The following is a 25,757-nucleotide window of genomic DNA, read 5'->3' as shown; positions in this document are numbered from 1 at the left end:
TGGGTGACAGATCAAGACTTCATCTCAAAACAATTAAAAAATTAAAATGTTCTGTAATGGAGAGAGTTTGTAGTAGAAAGGAAGAAGTGTGCTGAGGAAGTTAGATGAAATGTCTGGTCTCAGCACTGCTGACTCACTGTATGGTCTATCCTTAAAAGTAAAGTACAGAGAAGATAACTTCTAAGTCTCTTTCACTCTAAAATTCTGAACTCACCTATTTACAATAGGCAATGCAGTGTTAACGTGTCTTTCTAAGTCCCATGTAATGGAGGTGAAACCTCTTGTATATACTATACCTGCTTTTTGTTCTCAAGCTTTCTTAGGGCTATAATTAATTTGAACTCCTCCCTGTGTACATGGACTGAACTTGAGCCACACCCTTGAAACCAGTTGAAATGAAATCCACTCTCAAATGTTTGGGCTGGAACCATGGAAAGAGAGCAGATGCAATGTTTGGTCAGACTTTCATGTGTATTCTTCTCCACACGTGGTGTAGAATTGAAAAGGAAGTTTCATGTGCAGAAAACTACCAAGAAAGAAAAGTAGTGGGTTTGGATGACTTTCCCAGAGTGGTGGGAATTTGGAATTCTTAAAATGCAAATCAATACTAAGTCCATTTAGAATCAGACAAACAAAGTGATGATTATTTTATGTTTTTGGGCCCAGAGGAAATCTGCTTCCAGCTAGTCTAGTACCTATTAACATTTATAAAGTTCTTTCTAGTAAAAGACAAGTCTTTGGGGAATAGCTCATGCCTAGCTATTTCATGCCTTTTCACATTTGGCACAAAACAGATCTACAAATCCAGGTTTTGATGTGGAAATTCTTCCTAGTTATAAGAATTCTGATTCTTGAAATCCTCCCTTTCCCACCCCTCCTCTCATCTCCTAAAACTACCTGGTGGTGAAAGAAGTCAGTGGGGAATCGTTCCTCAAGCATTATGATTGGCCTGTAAGACAAATCTACTCTGTTGGATTTATGACCCAGAATGGGGCCTCAGGCCTTTTCTACCAGGGATGGCAATTCTCACTGGCTCCAGACATGCATGTGCCGTCTATCCAGGTCATGTTGTGGGTACCTTCAAGTACCTCTCTTCTCCGGGTTTCTAATAATTTTAACTGTTCAATGTCCACTTCCTCTCTTATCCTGTAAAAATTGCAACGCCTTAAAATGAGGAAACTGCCTCAGCCTGGAATCACTCAGCTCACATGTACCAATATGCTTGCCTATGGCGTCCAGTGAGAAATATGTTTTTTATTCCTCAGATGAGTAGCTAGACCTAAAAATCCTATCGGCCCCGAACCGTCATGGTATCTTTTGGAATATAAACTCTTTAAGCAATCCCAATGTGATTTCTTGACGGTGTCCACTTCTTTGTCCAGAGAAGTGTGTATATAGCAGCAATTGAACTAGGTTCCAGGATATAAAGGTAAATGCCACATGAATTTGCCCTCAGAAGCTTCACATTCCAGATGGAGAAACAGGTAAACAACCAACTGCAACACAGTGTGAGCTATAAAGAAAGATGATACATAGTCAATAGAGATAGATGATGACAGATGTTGATAGGTAGATAGAGACAGATGATAGATGATAGATAGATAGAAGATAGATAGATAGGTAGGTAGATAGATAGGTAACATAAAGAAAGAATGGACAGGCACATTGTTTAGGGGAAGATTTGTTTCATGTAGGGGTTCCTGGGTGGTTGGTCAGAAAGGCTCATGTCTGGTATCAGCTTTGAAGAATAGGAAGGAAATAATGTTCCTGGTAGAAAGAGAACAGTGTGAACAAAAGGAACTTGGGTGTGGTAAAGTAACAGCGAGTAGTTCTGCCTGGCTGGAAGATATCATATTTTAGGTGGAGTGGTCAGAAATAAACTGGAAAACTTGGACCAGTTCTCCAAGCTCCCACCTGGGCTCTCCATTAGGTCAACTTTTGGCAGCTCAGCAGCTACCCCTACTGGCAAGGCAGAGCTGGTCATGAATTTTGAATAAGGTCTTACCTGTCTTCTTGGGAACAGCATTTCTTTAAAACATGTTCTTCTTCAAAGCAGTTCCAGCTCCAACCTTCATCTTCCCCCAACCACTAAGCTATTCTATGAAAAAGGGATATGAGGGCTAATGATGCATTTGTGGTCTAGTTCTGCTAATCAGCATAGGGATGCTATATTAATAAGCCAATGCCATGCTAAGCAATACATGAAATGTCTTTGGGACCCCTGTAGAAGTAGTTGAGGCTACTCAATAGTTTTGTTTGAGGCTACACAACTGTTTATATTTTCAATTGATTTTAGTTACAGAAAGATCATAGCATGGGGCCTCCTTCAGCTTGTCTCCATCTTATTGATAAATCCATGAAACTTTTAATAACAATTATGTGCCAGACATGACCACAAACTTATCCCCATCAAGAGAGAGGATTTCTAGCTTCAGAACTGAAGAAGACATGAGTATAACAGTTCTAATTTTTGTTCCAACATTCTATCAATTAGCTTTCCTAATATTTTCAAAAAGAATACTTTTCTCCTGCACAGAAATTTTGGATTACTAAGGTGAAGGAACTCCTCCTAATTATTCAAGTTTAAGGGTGGCTACAAGAAACAAATATATGTAGTATTTTCCCTAGGGCTTAACTGAAAAATTAAGGGGTGGGATGAAAGGGCCTGAATAGAGAAACATGGGATTCTTTCAGAGGTTTCTTTCTATGAAAAGTCCTCATTTGATCTAAATTCTAATTTTCTAAGAAGTATGAGAGTCCTAGCTCATTTCCAAGGTACAGGAGATTTCTTTCTTGCTTTAATGATCTACTAGCATTTCAAAATAAAAGGAGATATTTACAGGAGTCATTACTCTCTGTGACATCCTCAGGAATGATGTTCACCCTTAGTCCAAGCTCGAGAAGAATTGGAGGATGGGACAAAATGACATTCACTTGAGAACAGGTTTTTTGTTATTCCCAGTATCAGGACAAATGCCAAGCAATCTTTTTCACCATTTGTGAACATTGCAGCTGACCTGCCAGAGTCAAACTCTGGGATCCCTCAAGTCCATGTGTTACGGAAGCAGAGACCAACTCTTGGTGGCTGTTCACGTCTAGTAAGATGGTTCTAGTATTGCTCTTGTAAGTAATAAAGGCCAGACGGCAACAGCTTCAACAACAATAGTAGAAGCTAAGAGGGGACAGCAGGGAAATAGGTGTCATCCCTTCCAAATTATAGTTCTGTGTACAGAGAAAGTGCACAGCATGGAGATGACACAGAGAGAAGAATTTGCCTTGTTATTGAAACCAGATTATTTTAGTCATAATTACTCTCAGTTATCTAAACTTTCTCACTGTGGCTGGAGTTTGGATTCCGGTCCTCACTTAAGTCCTTTTCTGTGTAAATCAAGAAAGTAGAAATCATTCTAGGTGTTTCAAATAAAAAAGGATACAATAAAGGGAAATGTGCTTAGCAAACTGTTAAAGGGCTGAAAAAGCAAAGACCGAGAGTGGGTCCACCAACATTCCTTCCTCTTTGGCAAAGCAACCGGAAACTGCTGCCACACCATAGAGCAAAAGACCAGGAAACTGCTTGGAAGCTGCCCTCGCATCCTTTTTTTTTTTTTTTTTTTAAAGACATAGTTTTGCTCTTGTTGACCAGGCTGGACTGCAGTGGTGTGAACTCACCTCACCGCAAACTCCACCTTCCAGGTCCAAGCGATTCTCCTGCCTCTGCCTCCCAAGTAGCTGGGATTACAGGCGTGTGTCACCACACCCAGCTAATTTTGTATTTTTAGTAGAGATGGGGTTTCAACATGATGGTCAGGCTGGTCTAGAGCTCCTGATCTCAGGTGATCCACCCACCTAGGCCTCCTAACGTGCTGGGATTACAGGTGTGAGTCACCGTGCCCAGCTTGCCCTCACATCTTGTTCAAAGATTTGTTAACGTTAAATGGTAACAAAAGTCTGTGGGTGAGAGAGTGTAGTGGAATGTATTTATAACTGTATTTCTTCCTGCTCCTATAAGAGAGATTATAGAACAGGGTAGAGTGGAAGCTGAATGACAACACTTGACATACAGAAAATGCTCCTCTGGGGCGTTTACCTCCTAAGGTGAACTGCATTTTCACAGCTGCTGGTGTCTTGGCTTATACTGGGCTTCTACACACACTGAAGAAGCAGGTGAGATTCTGTTGTTTCCTGTGATCAAGAGAAATCTTAGCATGTCAAAAATGTTATCTTTGTATTGCTATCAAGTAGCATCTTCATGGGGTTTTGCCTTGGCTTCACAGTTCAAAACTTTAAAATTTTTCCTATCTAGTTTTTTTCTCTCTTCCACCATCACAATTACTTCAACAAATCCAAATGGACATCTTCTCATCCAAAAATACTATTGAGCACTTTCCTCCTCCTTAATGTAGCACTCAAGTTCATGTCAAGAACCATACAGTGTTAAAGAAAAAAGGACTGTAAGGACACAAGGCAAATAAGAAGGAGCTGGGTAAAAGTATGTCACAGTATAAATTAAATTACATTATCCAAAACTCTGTAAGTGAAACAAGAAAGCAGAGAAGGAAACGCTTATTAAGGCTTGCACACTTACTGTTGGCTTTGTGATAAAAGGAGAGATGCTAACTAGATTCAGAGGGGAGATTTGGGTAGAAGCAAAGAAGAGAAAGCATTCCAAATGGACCTATGTGTATTGCTTATGTCAGAGTCAGTGAAGGTGTCTACCACATGGGAGTTGAAGGGGTCTGAGAGATGAATGAAAAATCACTCTGATGAAGATCTAGCTTCTCTGAAGCATTTGTCCTCCCCAGAGTAAGTAGTAGAATCCATTGATGATTCTTTCTTGCTGCGACTCTCTATGCCCATATAGATCCAGTATTTTGGTTCCTTGTGGATATACACATAAAGAAATACCTTAAAATGAAAGCAGAAGAAGGCAATAGGAATCGTCAGACAGATCAGTTAGTTCTCAGCTCTACCCTTCACTAGTTGTGATATGTAGCATAAACTAACCCCTAAGTCCCAGCTTCTTGGAGTACATAATGGGGAGAACATGAACAGATCTCTCAGAACTGCAGTGAGAAGTAAAGCAATGAGCCAAATGATGCACTTCTCCCGGCGCCTAGCACAGAGGAAGCATTCAACCATTGTTAACTGCTTTTGTTTTCCTTTGATAAGTAGAGAAACTAACCACTAACTAATCATATCTAGGTGTATAGGAACTTCTAGAAACCAGACTAATCTCAAGAATTATCCCTTTTGTTCTATTTTTTAAAAAACCCAAACCTCCAGAAGCAAATACACTGGGCAATGTTTCCATAGTTTGGAATTTTACAAAACTACATGCCAGGGCTTTACATACAGTGTCTGAATTCTGTACTTAGGGAATAAATGTCTCCATGATGCATATAAAAATATAAAGAGTTTGCTTCTTATCAAGCATGGAAAAATGACTGATTATAGAATGCCAGACGAGATAATTAGATGGTACGGACAATAGCTATTATCACAAGCACTAACACATGGCAACTTGCAGTCTACTGTGCCAGAACTGTCAGGAATCCTCCAACTCTGTATACCTCTGGAATACACTGAAGGGATCACTTCATAGCTTGAGCATCTGCAGGAGCAAATGAGTAGGTAATTACTTCACCTCCAAAATAAAGAGAATGACTTGATTGCTTTAGCTTATATTTGCTTAACCTTCTTGGCTGAAGGATAACAGCACAATGTAGAAGTGCCCTCTAACGTTGATTTAGGGGCAAAAGAAAAAAAAATATTGGCTGAGGGTGGGAAGAACCTGGCCCCTGATACTTGCAGGTGTATTTTTCTTGGGAAGCAAGATTGCTAGAGAAACAAAAGATTTGGTTCGTTTGGCTTGGCAAGTCAAAAATGCAATCCTAGGGAAAGACTTTATTTAGAAACTTTATTTTTCCCCTGTTAACTTGAATAGTTTATGGAGAAAAAAAAGAGCTATAAATGGTTCATAAGTTCGCAATTATTTTTGTTTTGGTTCTAAAAACGAAGTACACTATCCCTACCCAGGTATATCTTGCTATAGATTAATTCCACTTTTAATTGGCTACTATTCCATTCCCCACAAAGCTGCAGTTGAGACTACGACAAGCAATCTTAGAGCATGTGTGAGCAGAGAGGATTCTTCCTCAGTTATCTCTGCTGTCTGCCGAATCTTCGATGGTCCTGTCTCCCCTGGACCCTCTCCCTTGTCTATAGACGTGCCCATCTCTCCTTTTAATATACTCTTTCCAATAATCTCCAGATCACTGAATCTTACTTTTCTGCACCCTCCCTTTAGCCTTCAATGCACTGCCATCTGGCTTATGCCTTCTCACTGTAATGAAACTGAATTTACTGGGCTCACCAGTAAGTACTAAGCTCAAAAGACTTTCTGCCTTTATTTTGTATGATTTCTGAGTAATTTAATACTGTTAATCACACCTTCTCTTCAAGCTATTTTCCCCTCTGCTCTTTTCTGGTTCTTCTACCACTTTTCCTTCTCCTTTATCTCCTTTGCTGATGTTTCCCTCACAACCACAGAGGTCATTCTTCCTACTCTCTGTGCCCTTGCTGGGTGATCTTATTCATATTTATGGCTTCAATTTCCCCTTATAGTCCAGTGACCACTAAAGCAATATTCCTAGTACCCATAGCTTTCCTAAACCCCAGTCCCATATTCCCACTTGCCTACAAGATAAGGTCATCCCGACTGCCCCCACAGAGACCTCAATTTGACATGTTCAAAACAAATTCACTGCATTCTCTCACAAAATTGCTCCCTTTCTATATGTTGAAGCAATGAATGATATCACCCAGTTGCTTAAGCATGAAATATTTGGGTTGTTTGTCATTATTTTCCTCCAACTTCTAATTCAACCAGTCACCAATTCTTATTAACTGTACCTCATCAATATGCCTTGAATCTTTCCTCCCTTCTTCATCTGTTCTGCCATAAGCTTGGGTCAAGCTTTAATTATTTCTCATCTATTACTAGATTACTACATTGAGCTGGTATCACTTTCTAATCTTTCTGTAATTCTTTCTATAAACCATAGAAGAATTCACCCTTTGAGACAGTTTTTCATGTTTCTACAAAGAATTATACAAATAAAAACCAGCCAGTAGATCCTTAATGCCTAAGACAGATCCAATATTCTTAGTCTAGAGAAGACAGCAGAAGAATCTCTTCCCCATCTGACTAACCTATGCATATCAACTCCACGTTGTCATCCTCCATTTATAGCTGCATGCTCTCCACACCTCAGCCACACCTTTGCCATATCACATTAAAGTCATGCATGTAGTTGACTTCTTTAAGCCTTTCTCTTCACCAGAAAAGGCACCCTCCCTCTGTCACCTGGTGAACTCCTGCTCATCTTTCAAGTTGTAAGTTACCTGTTGTCCCCTCTATGAAATGATATTGACAACCTCCAAGATGAGCTGATAGTGACTTCTTTTGAATTTCCATTGCAATTTTATGTACTACTAATAGCAATCCTTGACATACGGTTACTGTGCAAGTTGTTTATAGACAAATCTTCATCCCACCTAAAACCATTAAATCCTCAAAATGCCTTTAGCACTTAACACATGCCTGACGTCTGGGAGTTAGTGAGCCTATGGGATGAATTAATGACTTTTATAAAATTGCAACACTTATAATATTTGATTAGGCTTATCTAAAAAAATAAAAATAAAAACCAAGACGTTTCTAGTGTTCCAATTCATAGGTCTTTATTCTGTCTATGTTGGAATGGACTTCTCCAGTGGATTTTGCTTGCTCTAATTATGCAAATGACAACTTTGTAGCATTCTTATTTAATCCATTTATTTAGCTTTATATAGATAGTGGGCCAAATTTCTGTGTTTCACAATTCCAGGAGAGTGTAATGGGAAATAATATTACACAGATGAAAAGAGACGATTACTTGAGAATATTCCAAGAGAAGATGGAATTAAGCTCCCTCAGTCCCTGTTGTTTGGAATACATTTCCCACAGTGTCTACTCTGCCAGCTCAAACCTTTCTATCAGTCAGGCAGGTGCCATCTGTCACTTATTATCAGGGGTAGAAGTTTGAGCACTTCTGCTCACTGGATCTTGGTTTTAGAGTCACCAAGGAGAACACAATGCAGTCAAGCACTGGATGGAACAACACTTTACTCACCTAGAAAAGAGACAGAGCAACCAGGTGCAGTGGCTCATGCCTGTAATCTTAGCACTTTGGGAGGCTGAGGCAGGTGGATTTCTTGATGTCAGGAGTTCGAGACCAGCCTGGCCAACATGGTAAAATCCCATCTCTACTAAAAAGTGCAAAAATTAACCAGGTATAGTGACATGTGCCTGTGGTCCCAGCTACTCAGGAGGCTGAGACAGGAGAATCACTTTGATTCTGGAGGGCCGAGGTTACAGTAAGCTGAGATTGTGCCACTGTACTCCAGCCTGAGTGACAGAGTAAGACTCTGTCTCAATTAAAAAAAAAAAGAAAGAAAAAGAAAGAAAGAGAGAGAGAAAGAGAGCAAGGAAGGAAGAGAAGGAAGGAGGGAGGGAGGGAGGAAGAAAAGAAACAGAGCAAGATGAACTTCAGTGGTGGGTCTCCCATGGCCAGTGGGCCCCATCAGCAGCCAACATGGGGCAACTGGGCTGCATATACCCTCTTGTGCTGTGGCAGAAGAACTTTATCCCCTTCCTGCTGGAGACAGATATGCTAGTGACGTTGGCCAGGTGAACTAGGACACATACACTTACTCAGAAAGAAAGAGTATGCATTGAACCTGAAACAGGAAATGATACTTCCACTCAAGGTGATGAATCTTGCACAAGCAGTGAGGACTCTATTTCTTGGTAAAGAAGTGTGTCAGGCCCAAGGCCCATTCAGAAGTCATGAGAGGGAATCAGAAGACTGCAATAATGCACTGCCCTTCTCCACACTATCATCTTCCATACTTTTCATGAGCCCCCTTTCTTTAGATCACATTTGTTTTTCTCACCTACTTGAATTCATTCCCATGTTTATTTGCTTGATTCATGAAGTCACTTATTACTCAATCATTTTATTAGTATCTCCAAAGTCCATTTTTACGTATGATATGTTTTTTCACCTAATGGGAAGAATGGAGTTGCCATTCAATATATAAAATAAAATAGAAAAAAATTTTCCTTTATTTTATTACGTTTTTGCTTTTCCCCCAGATCTTATGAGCTAAATCCTGTGCTATTGACCAAGCAGCTTCACAGCTGATGGGTGCTAATTCCATTTGGTTCTAAATTGCAGAGCTGAGAAAGTAATTTAAAAGACCTGAAGCTGAGTTATTGACCAGTCTTTATTACCTTCTTTAAATGGTCTTGGCAACTGAAAAACAAAACAAAACACCTAACATATCTAATAAAACAGTAAGGTGAGAGTTATGGCAAGGAAACCTCCGGAGACTGATGTGTAAATTTAGAGAATGAGCCAGGAAAGATGAGAGGTCACATTCAAATATATTATCAAAAAATAATTCATGCTTTTAATCAAGAATTGGGGCATATTTTTGTTTCTTAACAGGAACTAATATCCAGCCAGGGAATGTAACCCATGGCATCTCTAAAAAAAGTATTTGGATGTCCTAGGCAAAAGAACAAAATCATGGTAACCAGGAGACATATTTTTCTGTGCCAACTCAGAAAAACAACAGAATTCAATAAAAGAATGTTCTGGGCTGCAGTCTTCACCAGCTGCCTTAACTGAGGGAAGGGGACACACACAGGTCAGTCTATAATTCTTTCCTCCTTCAGAGCCTGTCAAACCCCTCGCTCATTTACTCAATTCTGAGCTCCTACTTTGTTTTCCTTTCCTCCCCCCAACTGCAGTTGTTTTGTTCTAGAGAATTTTCTCTACCTTAAGCACGACCTCAAAACAGCTTCACTTAAGTTCTTTTTTTCCCGCAGAAATAATCTCTGTTATTATCTTTGTCAACAGAACATTGACTCTTACAGAGAACGAAAAGGCAACGTGAAAAAGGGTGCAGAGACAAACACACTGAAAATGATCAATAAAAAAGAAAAAACATATGTTGACAACAGTCCATTTTCCTGTTAGAGCAGAGTAGAAAATAAAATCTATTCCTTACAGTCAGGTCAACAGTGTTTACTTTGCTTTTCAAAGACCCAACAGAGCCAAGGCAAGAAGAGAGTTACTGAATCTTATTGGTCAGGAAAGTGGAAGATTGGGCCTTAGAGCCCATTCATTGCATGCCATGGGCTTTTTCAGTATTTTATCCATCATCTCATTAAATCCTCACCCAAACCCTCTCAGGTGACCATTTTCATTATACTCATTTTACAGATGAGAAAACAGGTCTATCGAGTGTATTACTTCCCACTGTTGGTGGACTCTAGCAATCTGAAGACCCAGGATTCAAACCATGTGTGTCTGTTACCCAAGGCCATGCATTTTCCATTGTGTTACACTTTGTCTCTTCCTGACCTTTCTGTTTTATCAACCACACATGCAGTGTTTGGAACAATATCATTTTTTTCTGTTTGAGTTAGGACTCATTGTTTGGAAAATAACAACGAATTCAAGTTATTTTGGAGGTAGAGGATAATAATAGGATACAGAGATGTCCCCCAGTACCCATTTGGGGTCAAAACTGTTGTGGGAACCGACAGGAGTGAGAACCAGAGACTGGAAAGCCAGGGCTTCTATCTGCTTCTCAGTGCTTCCTTTCTAATCTATAAGCTTCTCCTTTCTCATGCTCTGCAGACAAACTTTCTCTGCATGCTAGTCCATTTGGTGGTAATTAGATCTGTTTACTATGCCTGGGCAACAGCAATCAAGAGATAAACCATAGCCGAATCCCGAATCTTATTCCAATATTAAACTTTTGAAGAAGAGATTCTCATTGGCTTAGCTGAAGTCATGGACCCATATGCCAAACCAATCAAATGTGTCTAAGGGCCCAGAGTCATGCTGTACAAAAGGATGGTCCCAGGGCTTGATGCCATTACATATGTTTTTCTCAGAGATGATTAGGATCCACTCCACACTTATGCTAGAAATGTGTTATACCTTCATTAAAGGTGGAGTATGCATTGATAGATAGAAATGAGTCACTCAGTTTCTAAGAATCCAAATGTTCCTAAAATGTGGAATCCAAATGTTCCTAAACGTGGAATGCAGTATCTGTTTGTTGTCTTATCTTAAGCCTCAAGCCAAGTTTTGCCAAAACTGAGAGAGAAACCACTTCCCCTCCTATACACACCCCTGAATTCTTGAATCAACCCTTGAAAAAGTAATAACAGTTTTAAAACATCAGTGTTTTCCAATTCACCATTCTAAGCAAAAGCATTCAAAATTCTCATCATTCAAATATATTCATTACTAGGCATAACTTAGGCTAATAAATACTGTTTTTGAAAAAGGAAAAACAGCCTAAATGAATCATCCATTAGCATGCTTTGAAATCCAAATAATACTATAAGCAAATTTCCCAAAATTTGTGTTCAGTGAAACACCTGAATTAAATGAATAACTCCATGTAACAAATCCCCTTTTTAGGTGCCAACAAAGTGCACTGGTGTATTAAAGATTCTGAGAAGACCTTCAGTAATAAGACTTATTTAACTTTGTTTAATTCAGTATTTGCCTAACTGATTTAATGAAGAAATAGCTCATGGATATTAGTATTAGGAGAATAGTTTGGAAAACACTATTGCAAAGTCTCTGAAAGAACCCCTTGCATGCATGCATAGAAAAGTAGATCTCCTGTTGTTAAATGCAATTTTTAAAAAATCCTATTTTACTGAATGGAATTTGATCAGAATTCCAAAAAGATTCATGAGGGTAATGACATAGTTTGGATATTTGTCCCCTCAAAATCTCATGTGAAGTTGCTCCTCAGTGTTGGAGATGGGCCCCAGTGGGAGGTGTTCAGGTCATGGGGGCGGGTCTCTCATGAAGGGTTTGGCACTATTCTCTCACAGTCATGAGTGAATTCTCACTCTGCTAGTTCCCAGAAGATTTCACTGTTAAAAGGAGGCTGGTGCTGCTTCCCCCTCTCTCTTGCTTACTTTCTCTCATCATGTGATGCCTGACTTTCACCATGTGTGGAAGCTTCCTGAAGCTCTCAGAAGCAGATACTTGATGTCATTCTTCTTCTATAGCTTGCAGAACTCTGAACCAAATAGACCTCCTTTTTTTTTTTTTAAATTATCCAGCCTCAGGTATTCCTTTATAGAAATGCAAACAGACGAATACAAGTAGAGATAACAATTTCTATGTTTAAAGATAAAACCATCAGACAGAGAAAGTAAATTAATTGCCTAAGATTACATTGCACAGTAAGTCTAAAACTCAGGTCTTTAACATTTAATCTGGTGCCCTTTCTACTGGCCAACACATGGAACAAGAACTTCTTTGAGATGTAACAAAAGATAAATAGTCAATCCAAATGGCCTTAAGTTTTTGCACAGAACTCACCAGTGGGCCTTATGAAACAAGGGGCCAATTCTTCAGAGGTCTGTTTCTGCAGAAACTGATTATCCAAAAAATATAAATCCATCAGCTTACCAAGCTTTCAACAATGTGCCAGATAACTCAGACCATTTAAGAGGTGCAAATAGATAAATTTCTTTTTAATGTTAGGTTTAAATTTGTTTTTGCTTTTTACTTATAGAAGAAATGTAATGAGAGTTTAACTGCTCACTCCCATCTCATTCTGTAGGGTATTCATCCCTCTTAGTTTTTAAACTAGGGATTCTGAGAGACCCCCAGATAATTGCTACAAATACCCTTGGTACTTCATTATTGGTATCCATTTCTTTCCTGCCATGATGCCGAGGGAAAAGTGAAGATTAAGCTACCAAATGCCAAGAAGAGGCAAATTTGCTGATATTGATGCTGCTGATTAATTATGTCAGCACCTAAAGCCACGTGAGTGATGTTTTCATCTAGGTGACAAGCAACCCATATTGCCATGACCCTGGGGGCTGCCAATGTCAGTGTTGCTGGCATCCCTGCCACTCAGCACCTAAAGCCACATGAGGTGATGTTTTCATCCAGGTGACAAGCAACCCATATTGCCATGACCCTGGGGGCTGCCAATGTCAGTGTTGCTGGCATCCCTGCCACTTATACCTTACGTTCTCAATATCCCCCACAGATGGTAGAGAAACAGATCATTTTAAGCTTTATTTGTTTTTTTTTGCTACAGCCCCTTTACTCAGTAACTCAAATGAAGGACCAACAGTGACAAGGTCATGGACCACGTTCTCTCTCCCAGACCTAATTTATGCAACTTGATCTGAGTGAGTACATCCTGGCTTCTTTTATTCCTTGGAATGAGGTCTTTCCTGAGTGGCTTCTCAGTTGCCTGTGGTTTCTTCCCATTAGTTATTTAATTTTCTCAGACATGGGACAAATCCTAGGATGGACACAGTAGAGGATCTGTTTAGATCCCTGCATCTGATAGCCTACACCAGCTGTTCTCACCCGGAGTAAGAAAAATATCTATCCTTCACTGCCTGGTGTAAAACAGTGGAAGGCCATTACAGGCTGGGCAAATCCAGCTGCAATAAGAGTATCATTTTCCTAAATAAACAGAAGTGTTAAAAGTAAGAGACTTCATAAAGTGGCAAAAAAAAAAAAAAAACCCTGGCCTGGGAAGCAGGACATCTGGACTATGGGTCTTACTAGTTGTTTGGCCGCACTTGAGTCTAATGTCTCTGGACTTCAACTTCCTAACTTGTAAAACCCACTGTTCACTCTGGTCGCTAAGAGTCTATGTAGCCCTAACATTCTATACTTAAATAGGTGACTGTATGCCATTCTTTCTTCACAAAGAAACTTAATGCATCTATTTGTGTCTTTAAGTAAAATATTTATTATTAATGTTCCATCTGATGATTAATATCATTCACCTGATTTTATAAACAAATTGAAGTCCAAAAGTATTATTTAACATATATACAATTCTAATATGTCCCTACTGTTTATAAAATTCACAGATTTTTTAAAGGACACACAATAATGTCCAAACTCTTTAACCTGGCATTCAAAACCTTCACAATTTGATTGCAACACACTTGCCAAATTTTATTTTTCTAAACCTCTTAGGCAAATTGATTTACTTTCAATTCCTTTAAACACTTTTAAAGACTCATTACTTGACTAAACCTATTCTTTGTCTCATACTGCATGTATCCTCTGTTTCAGACCACTTTCCCTTCTACTCTGTAAATCCAAATCTTACCTACCTTCAAAAGCTGAGCTCTAATGAGCTCTATTCTGTAAAGCATTCTTCTATATTATCTGTTGGAGATAGTCATTTTTCTCTGAATTATCTACCACTTTCCAAGTATCATTGCTTTTAAACCCTTATAAATATTGTGATTTTGCATGTATTTGATCAACATCTGTCTTCTTTATCTAGACTATTAGCTCCAAACTGAAAGGAAAACTAAACATGTCTATTTCTGCTTATCATTATGTCCCCAGGCAACACAGTACCTGTCACATTGCAGATGTATAAAAGGTAATTATCCCACAATTAGTTGAATAAACATCTCTTAAGACTCATCATTTTCTAACTCATGGGGGTAGATAATTTGTACCCGTCTTGTCTTCTAGTGTAAACACTCAGTTCCTTGAAAATATAATCTACTTCTTCTTCAATTTGGTAGTCCTCAAAAAAAAATGTCTTGCATATTGTAAATATTCATTGGAAGCTGATTAACTAACAAAGAAATTTGGGGGAATAAAAACTGTGGAGTCATATAGCCCCATGTTCAAATCTTGGCCTTGTAAATTTGTATGAAAAATGTTCAAGGATACTTTGTAGTTAACATAAGTATTAATAGTTTATGTTTTTCAACCCATAAAGAGTTATATATATATATATATAACTTTTTAGAATTTTAATAAATTTTAGAACAAATAAATCCTCATATATTTATAATATATGCGTATGTCTCAGTTGATTGTTAACTATGTCAGATAACATTTTATCCCCAATTTAGAGATGAGGAAACAGAGGTAAAAGTAAAGCAATTGAGGCTTAAAGAGGCTAATGACCACTCATCCACTAACTGAGTAACAGTGATTCCAACTAAGGATTTTTTAGGCCTAATTCTGTGTCTTTTCCATTCTCATATTAACATATTGACAACGTATAGATTCATATCAATGGATCTGTGCCTTTGGATAAGAAAATTCTTTATAGAATTCAGGCCTCTTTTAGTCTGTATCTACTGATCTCACCTCTGAGGACACTAGAAGGAGATTACTTAGAATTTCTGGTTTCATAACAGAAACGCAGGAGAATTATGTGGTAAATCTTAGAGGAAGAGCAGGATCCCATTTTCATATATGGCATTAAAAAATCCCCCCTAAAACCCCCAATACATTTTTTTTCCTCTCTCAGATGCTTTCTTCTCTGAATAGGTACCAAATTGAAGCTCATCATTTCTATTTAAACCGGAAACCCTTCTTCTATTTGTTTGCACATTTTTTTAAAACCACTTCACCTCTACATTGAGGCTCAAATTCTAATCAAGAAAAAAGCAGCACTTATTTATTAAGTAGTTTTCTGTGATGATGCTCTTTTCCAGAAATGAATCCCTGTCCCTTTCAGACTTCCTTTCACAGGATGCTCTGATCTGACTCGCCCTTGCAGCACTAGGCAAGTTGTTTTGCCTGGCTTATTCCATCAAATACAAGGCTCAGCTGCCTTTTCTCACACTCGGAATCCAGCAGACCATTTCCCTTGGTCATCAACAGAGGAGTGGAGAGTCTCTTCTTTTAATGGGCTGAGCTCCTGCCAAGTTCCAAGTGCTCTTGCCCTTGCTCAAAGATGCTGAATATTTGCTCCTTACCCAAGACATCTGGATGCCTTGTGTGAGTAACCCCCTCCTGAGGGTGGTGGGTTATTTCAAAGCAAATCATTCCAGTAAAAAAAAAAAAAAGTTTAGAAACTTTTAAACAATTTTGATAGAACTTGGTAACTTAAACAAAACAAAAACTTTTCCAGTTGCAGCTTCTACTCAATAGCAGGTGAAACAATAAAAAAATATTGAGCAAGCCAAATTAATCTGTATCCAGAGAATTTTAATAAATTTTAAAACAAATAAATCCTCATAGATCCTCTGGGGTTTTGCCAGCAAGAATTTAACAATCTGTTTTTAATATCCAGGCAATGTACTACAACTCCAAGCATTGAAGAGTAATGGAGTACTTTGTAAAAAAGAAATAAAAGCAATAATAATGCTGAACACAATTTCAAAAGAGAAACACAGTGGTGACAGGAAAGATTTTGGCTGAAGCACAAGGAATATCAGAACTTATCCTGGTTAAAATCTATCAGCTGGGTAGGTGGCTACTGCAGGCCTTCCATTCTTGATCTAGTGGAACGGGTCTGTAGCCTAACTGTATAACATATACATCTAATGAGTCAGACAGCTAACTGCTAATCCAGGTCTAATGAAAAACTGTATGAGAAGCATGAGATTTGGTACGTTTTTCCTATTCTTTTTTCATAGCCCAGAAAATTTCCTCAAAGCTTTAGAAATAAGAAATAATTTTGCAGAAAGACACTTTTTTGGTAACTATTATTCCTCTAGCCAGAGTAACACCTCATTTGTCCATCATCATTGAGGGGACGCATGTTCCTCACAAATTAATTTTCCTATAAAAGAAAGCAAGTTTCATGTTCAAAGGAGTCAATTCCATCTAGATGTTTTTACTGGAACTTTTTCTAAAAGATATTACATATTGAACAGGATTTGACCTTTTCTGATGATTCAGAGTTATCATCATGACCATCAATCTCCATGAAAAGTCACCAACTCTTTCCCCTCCAAATGCAAACATACTGGCATCTCTCACAAGCTAAAAGAAATGTTTCTTTTAACCCTATTATCTTGAATCTCTCTATTAACATTCTTTTTTAAAAACAGCTTTATCGAAGTACAATTCACCCATTTAAATAATACAATTCAAGGATTTTTTTAGAATATTTACATTTTCGTGAAACCATCTTCAGTGCTGCACTCCTGCACTACCCTATCCCAGCTTAAAGCAACACTAATCTATTTTCTGACTCTGTAAAACTCCCCATTCTGTACTTTCATATGAAAAGAATCAAACAATACATAGTCTTTTGTGGCAGGCTTTTCGTCACTCAGCATAATGTTTTCAATGTTCATCATGTTGTATGTATCTGGATATTGGTCCCCTTTAAGGACACATAATATTGCATTTGTGTGAATACACCACGAATTTACACCCAATTCTCCAATTATTTGGGTAGTTTCTGCCTTTGGCTCTTTTTTTATATACATACTTTAAGTTCTGGGGTACATGTGCAGAATGTGCAGGTTCGGTGGTATGCTGCACCCATCACTCCATCATCTACGTTTCTACGTTAGGTATTTATCCTAATGCTATCCCTCACCAATTTCCCTACCCCCTGATAGGACCCATGTGTGATGTTCCCCTCCCTGTGTCCATGTGTCCTCATTGTTCAACTTCCACTTATGAGTGAGAACACGCAGTTTTCTGTTCTTGTGTCAGTTTGCTGAGAATGATGGTTTCCAGCTTCATCCATGTCCCTGCAAAGGGCATGAACTCATCCTTTTTTTTTTTTTTTTATAATTTTTTATTTGATTATAGGTTTTGGGGTACATGAGCAGAGCATGCGAGACAGTTGCGTAGGTACACACATGGCAGTGTGCTTTGCTTTTCTTCTCCCCTTCACCCACATTTGGCATTTCTCCCCAGGCTATCCCTCCCCACCTCCCCCTCCCACTGGCCCTCCCCTTTTCCCCCCAATAGACCCCAGTGTTTAGTACTCCCCCTTCTGTGTCCATGTGTTCTCATTTTTCATCACCCACCTATGAGTGAGAATATGCGGTGTTTCATTTTCTGTTCTTGTGTCAGTTTGCTGAGGATGATGTTCTCCAGATTCATCCATGTCCCTACAAACGACACGAACTCATCATTTCTGATTGCTGCATAATATTCCATGGTGTATATGTGCCACATTTTTCCAATCCAGTCTATTATCAATGGGCATTTGGGTTGATTCCAGGTCTTTGCTATTGTAAACAGTGCTGCAATGAACATTCGTGTACATGTGTCCTTATAGCAGAACGATTTATAGTCTTTTGGATATATACCCAGTAATGGGATTGCTGGGTCAAATGGAATTTCTATTTCTAAGGCCTTGAGGAATCGCCACACCGTCTTCCACAATGGTTGAACTAATTTACACTCCCACCAACAGTGTAAAAGTGTTCCTTTTTCTCCACATCCTCTCCAGCATCTGTTGTCTCCAGATTTTTTAATGATCGCCATTCTAACTGGCGTGAGATGGTATCTCAATGTGGTTTTGATTTGCAACTCTCTGATGACCAGTGACGGTGAGCATTTTTTCATATGATTGTTGGCCTCATATATATCTTCTTTCGTAAAGTGTCTGTTCATATCCTTTGCCCACTTTTGAATGGGCTTGTTTGTTTTTTTCCTGTAAATCTGCTTGAGTTCTTTGTAAATTCTGGATATCAGCCCTTTGTCAGATGGGTAGACTGCGAAAATTTTTTCCCATTCTGTTGGTTGCCGATCCACTCTAGTGACTGTTTCTTTTGCCGTGCAGAAGCTGTGGAGTTTCATTAGGTCCCATTTGTCTATTTTGGCTTTTGTTGCCAATGCTTTTGGTGTTTTGTTCATGAAGTCCTTGCCTACTCCTATGTCCTGGATAGTTTTGCCTAGATTTCCTTCTAGGGTTTTTATGGTGCCAGGTCTTATGTTTAAGTCTTTAATCCATCTGGAGTTAATTTTAGTGTAAGGTGTCAGGAAGGGGTCCAGTTTCTGCTTTCTGCACATGGCTAGCCAGTTTTCCCAACACCATTTGTTAAACATGGAATCCTTGCCCCATTGCTTGTTTTTGTCAGGTTTATCAAAGGTTGTATAGTTGTATGTACGTTGTGTTGCCTCCGGTGCCTCTGTTTTGTTCCATTGGTCTATATCTCTGTTTTGGTACCAGTACCATGCTGTTTTGATTACTGTAGCCTTGTAGTATAGTTTGAAATCCGGTAGTGTGATGCCCCCCGCTGTGTTCTTTTTGCTTAGAATTGACTTGGCTATGCGGGCTCTCTTTTGGTTCCATATGAAGTTCATGGTGGTTTTTTCCATTTCTGTTAAAAAAGTCAATGGTAGCTTGATGGGGATAGCGTTGATTCTGTAAATTACTTTGGGCAGTATAGCCATTTTCACGATATTAATTCTTCCTAACCATGAACATGGAATGTTTCTCCATCTGTTTGTGTCCTCTCTGATTTCGTTGAGCAGTGGTTTGTAGTTCTCCTTGAAGAGGTCCCTTACGTTCCTTGTGAGTTGTATTCCAAGGTATTTTATTCTTTTTGTAGCAATTGCGAATGGCAGTTCGTTCTTGATTTGGCTTTCTTTAAGTCTGTTATTGGTGTAGACAAATGCTTGTGATTTTTGCACATTGATTTTATATCCTGAGACTTTGCTGAAGTTGTTTATCAGTTTCAGGAGTTTTTGGGCTGAGGCGATGGGGTCTTCTAGGTATACTATCATGTCGTCTGCAAATAGAGACAATTTGGCTTCCACCTTTCCTATTTGAATACCCTTTATTTCTTTTTCTTGCCTGATTGCTCTGGCTAGAACTTCCAGTACTATATTGAATAGGAGTGGTGAGAGAGGGCATCCTTGTCTAGTGCCAGATTTCAAAGGGAATGCTTCCAGTTTTTGCCCATTCAGTATGATATTGGCTGTTGGTTTGTCGTAAATAGCTTTTATTACTTTGAGATACGTTCCATCGATCCCGAGTTTATTGAGGGTTTTTAGCATAAAGGGCTGTTGAATTTTGTCAAATGCCTTCTCTGCGTCAATTGAGATAATCATGTGGTTTTTGTTTTTGGTTCTGTTTATGTGGTGAATTACGTTGATAGACTTGCGTATGTTGACCCAGCCTTGCATCCCCGGGATGAATCCTACTTGATCATGATGAATAAGTTTTTTGATTTGCTGTTGCAATCGGCTTGCCAATATTTTATTGAAGATTTTTGCATCTATGTTCATCATGGATATTGGCCTGAAGTTTTCTTTTCTCGTTGGGTCTCTGCCGGGTTTTGGTATCAGGATGATGTTGGTCTCATAAAATGATTTGGGAAGGATTCCCTCTTTTTGGATTGTTTGAAATAGTTTTAGAAGGAATGGTACCAGCTCCTCCTTGTGTGTCTGGTAGAATTCGGCTGTGAACCCGTCTGGACCTGGGCTTTTTTTGTGAGGTAGGCTCTTAATTGCTGCCTCGACTTCAGACCTTGTTATTGGTCTATTCATAGTTTCAGCTTCCTCCTGGTTTAGGCTTGGGAGGACACAGGAGTCCAGGAATTTATCCATTTCTTCCAGGTTTACTAGTTTATGCGCATATAGTTGTTTGTAATATTCTCTGATGATGGTTTGAATTTCTGTGGAATCTGTGGTGATTTCCCCTTTATCATTTTTTATTGCATCTATTTGGTTGTTCTCTCTCTTTTTTTTAATCAATCTGGCTAGTGGTCTGTCTATTTTGTTGATCTTTTCAAAAAACCAGCTCTTGGATTTATTGATTTTTTGAAGGGTTTTTCGTGTCTCAATCTCTTCAGCTCAGCTCTGATCTTAGTAATTTCTTGTCTTCTGCTGGGTTTTGAGTTTTTTTGATCTTGCTCCTCTAGCTCTTTCAATTTTGATGATAGGGTGTCAATTTTGGATCTCTCCATTCTCCTCATATGGGCACTTATTGCTATATACTTTCCTCTAGAGACTGCTTTAAATGTATCCCAGAGGTTCTGGCACGTTGTGTCTTCGTTCTCATTGGTTTCGAAGAACTTCTTTATTTCTGCCTTCATTTCGTTGTTTACCCAGTCAACATTCAAGAGCCAGTTGTTCAGTTTCCATGAAGCTGTGCGGTTCTGGGTCGGTTTCTGAATTCTGAGTTCTAACTTGATTGCACTATGGTCTGAGAGGCTGTTTGTTATGATTTCAGTTGTTTTGCATTTGTTGAGCAGTGCTTTACTTCCAATTATGTGGTCAATTTTAGAGTAGGTGTGATGTGGTGCTGAGAAGAATGTGTATTCTGTGGATTTGTGGTGGAGAGTTCTGTAAATGTCCACCAGGTTTGCTTGCTCCAGGTCTGAGTTCAAGCCCTGGATATCCTTGTTGATTTTCTGTCTAGTTGATCTGTCTAGTATTGACAGTGGAGTGTTAAAGTCTCCCACTATTATTGTGTGGGAGTCTAAGTCCTTTTGTAAGTCATTAAGAACTTGCCTTATGTATCTGGGTGCTCCTGTGTTGGGTCCATATATGTTTAGGATCATTAGCTCTTCTTGTTGTATCGATCCTTTTACCATTATGTAATGGCCTTCTTTGTCTCTTTTGATCTTTGTTGCTTTAAAGTCTATTTTATCAGAGATGAGAATTGCAACTCCTGCTTTTTTTTGCTTTCCATTAGCTTGGTAAATCTTCCTTCATCCCTTTATTTTGAGCCTTTGTGTATCCTTGCATGTGAGATGGGTTTCCTGGATACAGCACACTGATGAGTTTTGGATTTTTATCCAATTTGCCAGTCTGTGTCTTTTGATTGGTGCATTTAGTCCATTTACATTTAGGGTTAATATTGTTGTGTGTGAATTTGATACTGCCATTTTGATGCTAAGTGGGTGTTTTGCCTGTTAGTTGTTGTAGATTCTTCATTATGTTGAAGCTCTTTAGCATTCAGTGTGATTTTGGAATGGCTGGTACTGATTGATCCTTTCTATGTGTAGTGCCTCTTTTAGGAGCTCTTGTAAAGCAGGCCTGGTGGTGACAAAATCTCTGAGTACTTGCTTGTTCACAAAGGATTTTATTCTTCCTTCACTTCTGAAGCTCAGTTTGGCTGGATATGAAATTTTGGGTTGAAAGTTCTTTTCTTTAAGAATGTTGAATATTGGCCCCCACTCTCTTCTGGCTTGTAGTGTTTCTACCGAGAGATCTGCTGTGAGTCTGATGGGCTTCCCTTTGTGGGTGACCCGACCTTTCTCTCTGGCTGCCCTTAGTATTCTCTCCTTTATTTCAACCCTGTTGAATCTGACGATTATGTGCCTTGGGGTGCTCTTCTTGCGGAATATCTTTGTGGTGTTCTCTGTATTTCCTGCAATTGAGTGTTGGCCTGTCTTGCTAGGTGGGGGAAATTTTCCTGGATGATGTCCTGAAGAATATTTTCCAGCTTGGATTCATTCTCTTCGTCCCCTTCTGGTACACCTACCAAACGTAGGTTAGGTCTTTTCACATAGTCCCACATTTCTTGGAGACTTTGTTCATTCCTTTTTGCCCTTTTTTCTCTGATCTTGGTTTCTCGTTTTATTTCATTGAGTTGGTCTTCGACTTCAGATATTCTTTCTTCTGCTTGGTCAATTCGGCTATTGAAACTTGTGTTTGCTTCGTGAAGTTCTCATATTGTGTTTTTCAGCTCCTTTAATTCATTCATATTCCTCTCTAAGGTATCCATTCTTGTTATCATTTCCTCGAATCTTTTTTCAAATCTTTTTTCAAGGTTCTTAGTTTCTTTGCATTGATTTAATACATGATCTTTTAGCTCACAAAAGTTTCTCATTAACCATCTTCTGAAGTCTAATTCCGTCATTTCGTCACAGTCATTCTCCGTCCAGCTTTGTTCCCTTGCTGGTGAGGAGTTTTGGTCCTTTCTAGGAGGCGAGGTGTTCTGGTTTTGGCTGTTTTCCTCCTTTTTGCGCTGGTTTCTTCCCATCTTTGTGGATTTGTCCGCTGGTCGTCTGCGTAGTTGCTGACTTTTCGTTTGGGTCTCTGAGTGGACACCCAGAATGTTGATGATGAAGTATTTCTGTTGCTTGGTTTTCCTTCTACCAGTCTAGCCCCTTCGCTGTATGACTGCTGAGGTCTGCTCCAGACCCTGCTTGTCTGGGGTGCACCTCTAGTAGCTGTGGCACAGCGAGGGATGCTACCAGTTTCTTTTTCTGGTCTCTTTGTCCCAGGATGATGCCTGCCTAATGTCAGTCTTTTGGATATAGAGGGGTCAGGGAGCTGCTTGAGGAGACAGTTTGTACTTTATAGGGGTTTAATTGCTGAGCTGTGCACTCTGTTGTTCATTCAGGGCTGTTATGCTGCTATGTTTGATTCTGCTGCAACAGAGCTCATTAAAAAACCCTTTTTTTTTTTTTTTTCTCAAATGCTCTGTGTTGAGGGGTTTGGGCTTTATTTTTGGATGTCCGATCAGGTGTCCTGCCCAGCTAGAAGGCAGACTAGCCACTGTTTGGCTGCCGAGGCTCCGCCCTGCTGTTGTGTGATTCGCGCTGTTCCTGCCGGCTCTGCTGTGGTCTCTCCCAAGCCCTGCGGTGGAGTCTCTTTGTTGTAGCGTGTTGCCTCAGCAACGGCAGGGTGCGTCAGCAGTGGGCGTGTATCTCAGTAGGGACGGGTTGCCTCGGCAACAGCTGGCTGCGTCAGCAGTGGGCGTGTATCTCAGTTGGGGCGGGTTGCCTCGGTAGTGGTGGACGCCCCTCCCCCACAGAGCGTCTCGGACCGTCTGCTCGGGATAGTTTGAAATCGCGGTTTTGTTCGTCCCACTGGGTATCCCAATCCCTGCAATCCCCTGGGCTGGCCTATTGTCCAAGTCTCGTTCAGTCTCAAGTCCAGCCCTCTCAAGTCTCAGGTTGCCGGTTCAACAGGGCACCCGGACAAGCACGCCCTGTGGGGATTGCTGGGTAGGGCCGGCCGCCGCCGCCCCGGCTGCCGGCTTCGCCAGGCAGACCTACTGCCTGGCGTCCCGTGTCTTTTTTATACTTGGGAGTTTCCCCGTTCTGTGGGCAACAAAGATCAGTCTGGAAATGCCGCTCTGACTCACCATTTGCAGATTCAACGAGAAGAGCTCCAATCCTGGGTTGTTCTCACAGCGCCATCTTGAGTCCTCAGCTCGAACTCATCCTTTTTTATGGCTGCATAGTATTCCATGGTGTATATGTGCCATATTTTCTTTATCCAGTCAATCATTGATGGGCATTTTGGTTGGTTCCAAGTCTTTGCTATTGTGAAGAGTGCTGCAATAACATACGTGTAATGTGTCTTTATAATAAGTTGATTTATAATCCTTTGGGTATATAGTAATGGCATTGCTGGTTCAAATGGTATTTCTAGTTCTAGATCCTTGAGGAATCACCACACTGTCTTCTATAATGGTTGAACTAATTTACATTCCCACTAACAGTGTAAAAGCATTTCTCTTTCTCCACATCCTCTCCAGCATCTGCTGTCTTCTGATTTTTTGATGACTGCCATTCTAACTGGTGTAAGATGGTTGTGATTTCCACTTCTCTGATGACTAAAGATGATGAGCTTTTTTTCATATGTTTGTTGGCTGCATAAATGTTTTCTTTTGAGAAATGTCTGTTCATATCCTTTGCCTACTTTTTAATGGAGTTTGTTTTTTTTCTGTAATTTTGTTTAAGTTCTTTGTATAATCTGGATATTAGCCCTTTGTCAGATGGGTAGATTGCAAAAATCTTTTCCATTCTGTTGGTTGCCAGTTCACTCTAATGATAGTTTCTTTTGCTGTGCAGAAGCTCTTTAGCTTAATTAGACCCCATTTGTCTATTTTGGCTTTTGTTGCCAATGCTTTTGGTGTTTAAGTCATGAAGTCCTTGCCCATACCTATGTCCTGAATGGTATTGTCTAGGTTTTCTTCTAGGGTTTTTATGGTGTTTGGTCTTATGTTTAAATCTTTAATTCATCTGGAAATCCCATTCACAATTGCTACAAAGAGAATAAAATATCTAGTAATACAACTAACAAGGGATGTGAAGGACTACTTCAAGGAGAACTACAAACTACTGCTCAACGAAATAAGAGAGGACACAAACAGATGGAAAAACATTCCATGCTCATGGTTAGGAAGAATCAATATCATGAAAATAGCCATACTGCCCAAAGTAATTTTTAGATTCAATGCTAACCCTGTCAAGCTACCACTGACTTTCTTCACATAATTGGAAAAAAGCACTTTAAACTTCATATGGAATCTAAAGAGAGCATGCATAGCCAAGACAATCCTATGCAGGGGAGGGAAACAAAAACCAACAACAACAACGACAAAAAAAAAAAAAAAAAAAGCTAGAGGCATCATGCTATCTGACTTCAAACTATACTACAATACTATAGTAATCAAAACAGCATGGTACTGGTACCAAAACAGAGATGTAGACCAATGGAGCAGAACAGAGGCCTCCAAAATAATGCCACACATCTATGACCATCGGATCTTTGACAAACCTGACAAAAACAAGCAATGGGGAAAGGATTCCCTATTTTTAATAAAACTGACTAGCCATAAGCAGAAAGCTGAACTTGGATCCCTTCTTTGCACCTTTGTCTCTTTTATGTAATGCTGCTATAAACATTTGTGAATACATTTTGTGTCCACAAGTGTGGAGATAAGTTTTCAATCCTCTTTGATATATACCTAGGAATGAAATTACTGGATCATATAATAATTCCATATTTAATTATTTAATTAGGCCAGACTGCTTTTTGAAGTAGCTGTACCATTTTACATCCCTGACAATAGTATGTGAGGGTTCTAATTTCTCCACATCTTTGCCAACTCTTGTTAGCTGATTGTTTAATTCTAGTCATCCATTGTGGTTTTGATTTGCATTTCTCTGATGACTAATGATGTCAAGCATTTTTTGCTTGTGCTTATTG

This window comes from Callithrix jacchus, chromosome 9 (genome assembly GCF_049354715.1).
Source record: "Callithrix jacchus isolate 240 chromosome 9, calJac240_pri, whole genome shotgun sequence".
NCBI classification, from domain to species: Eukaryota; Metazoa; Chordata; class Mammalia; order Primates; family Cebidae; genus Callithrix; species Callithrix jacchus.
The sequence above is the reverse complement of the archived record's forward strand: the minus strand, read 5'-3'. Positions refer to the sequence as shown.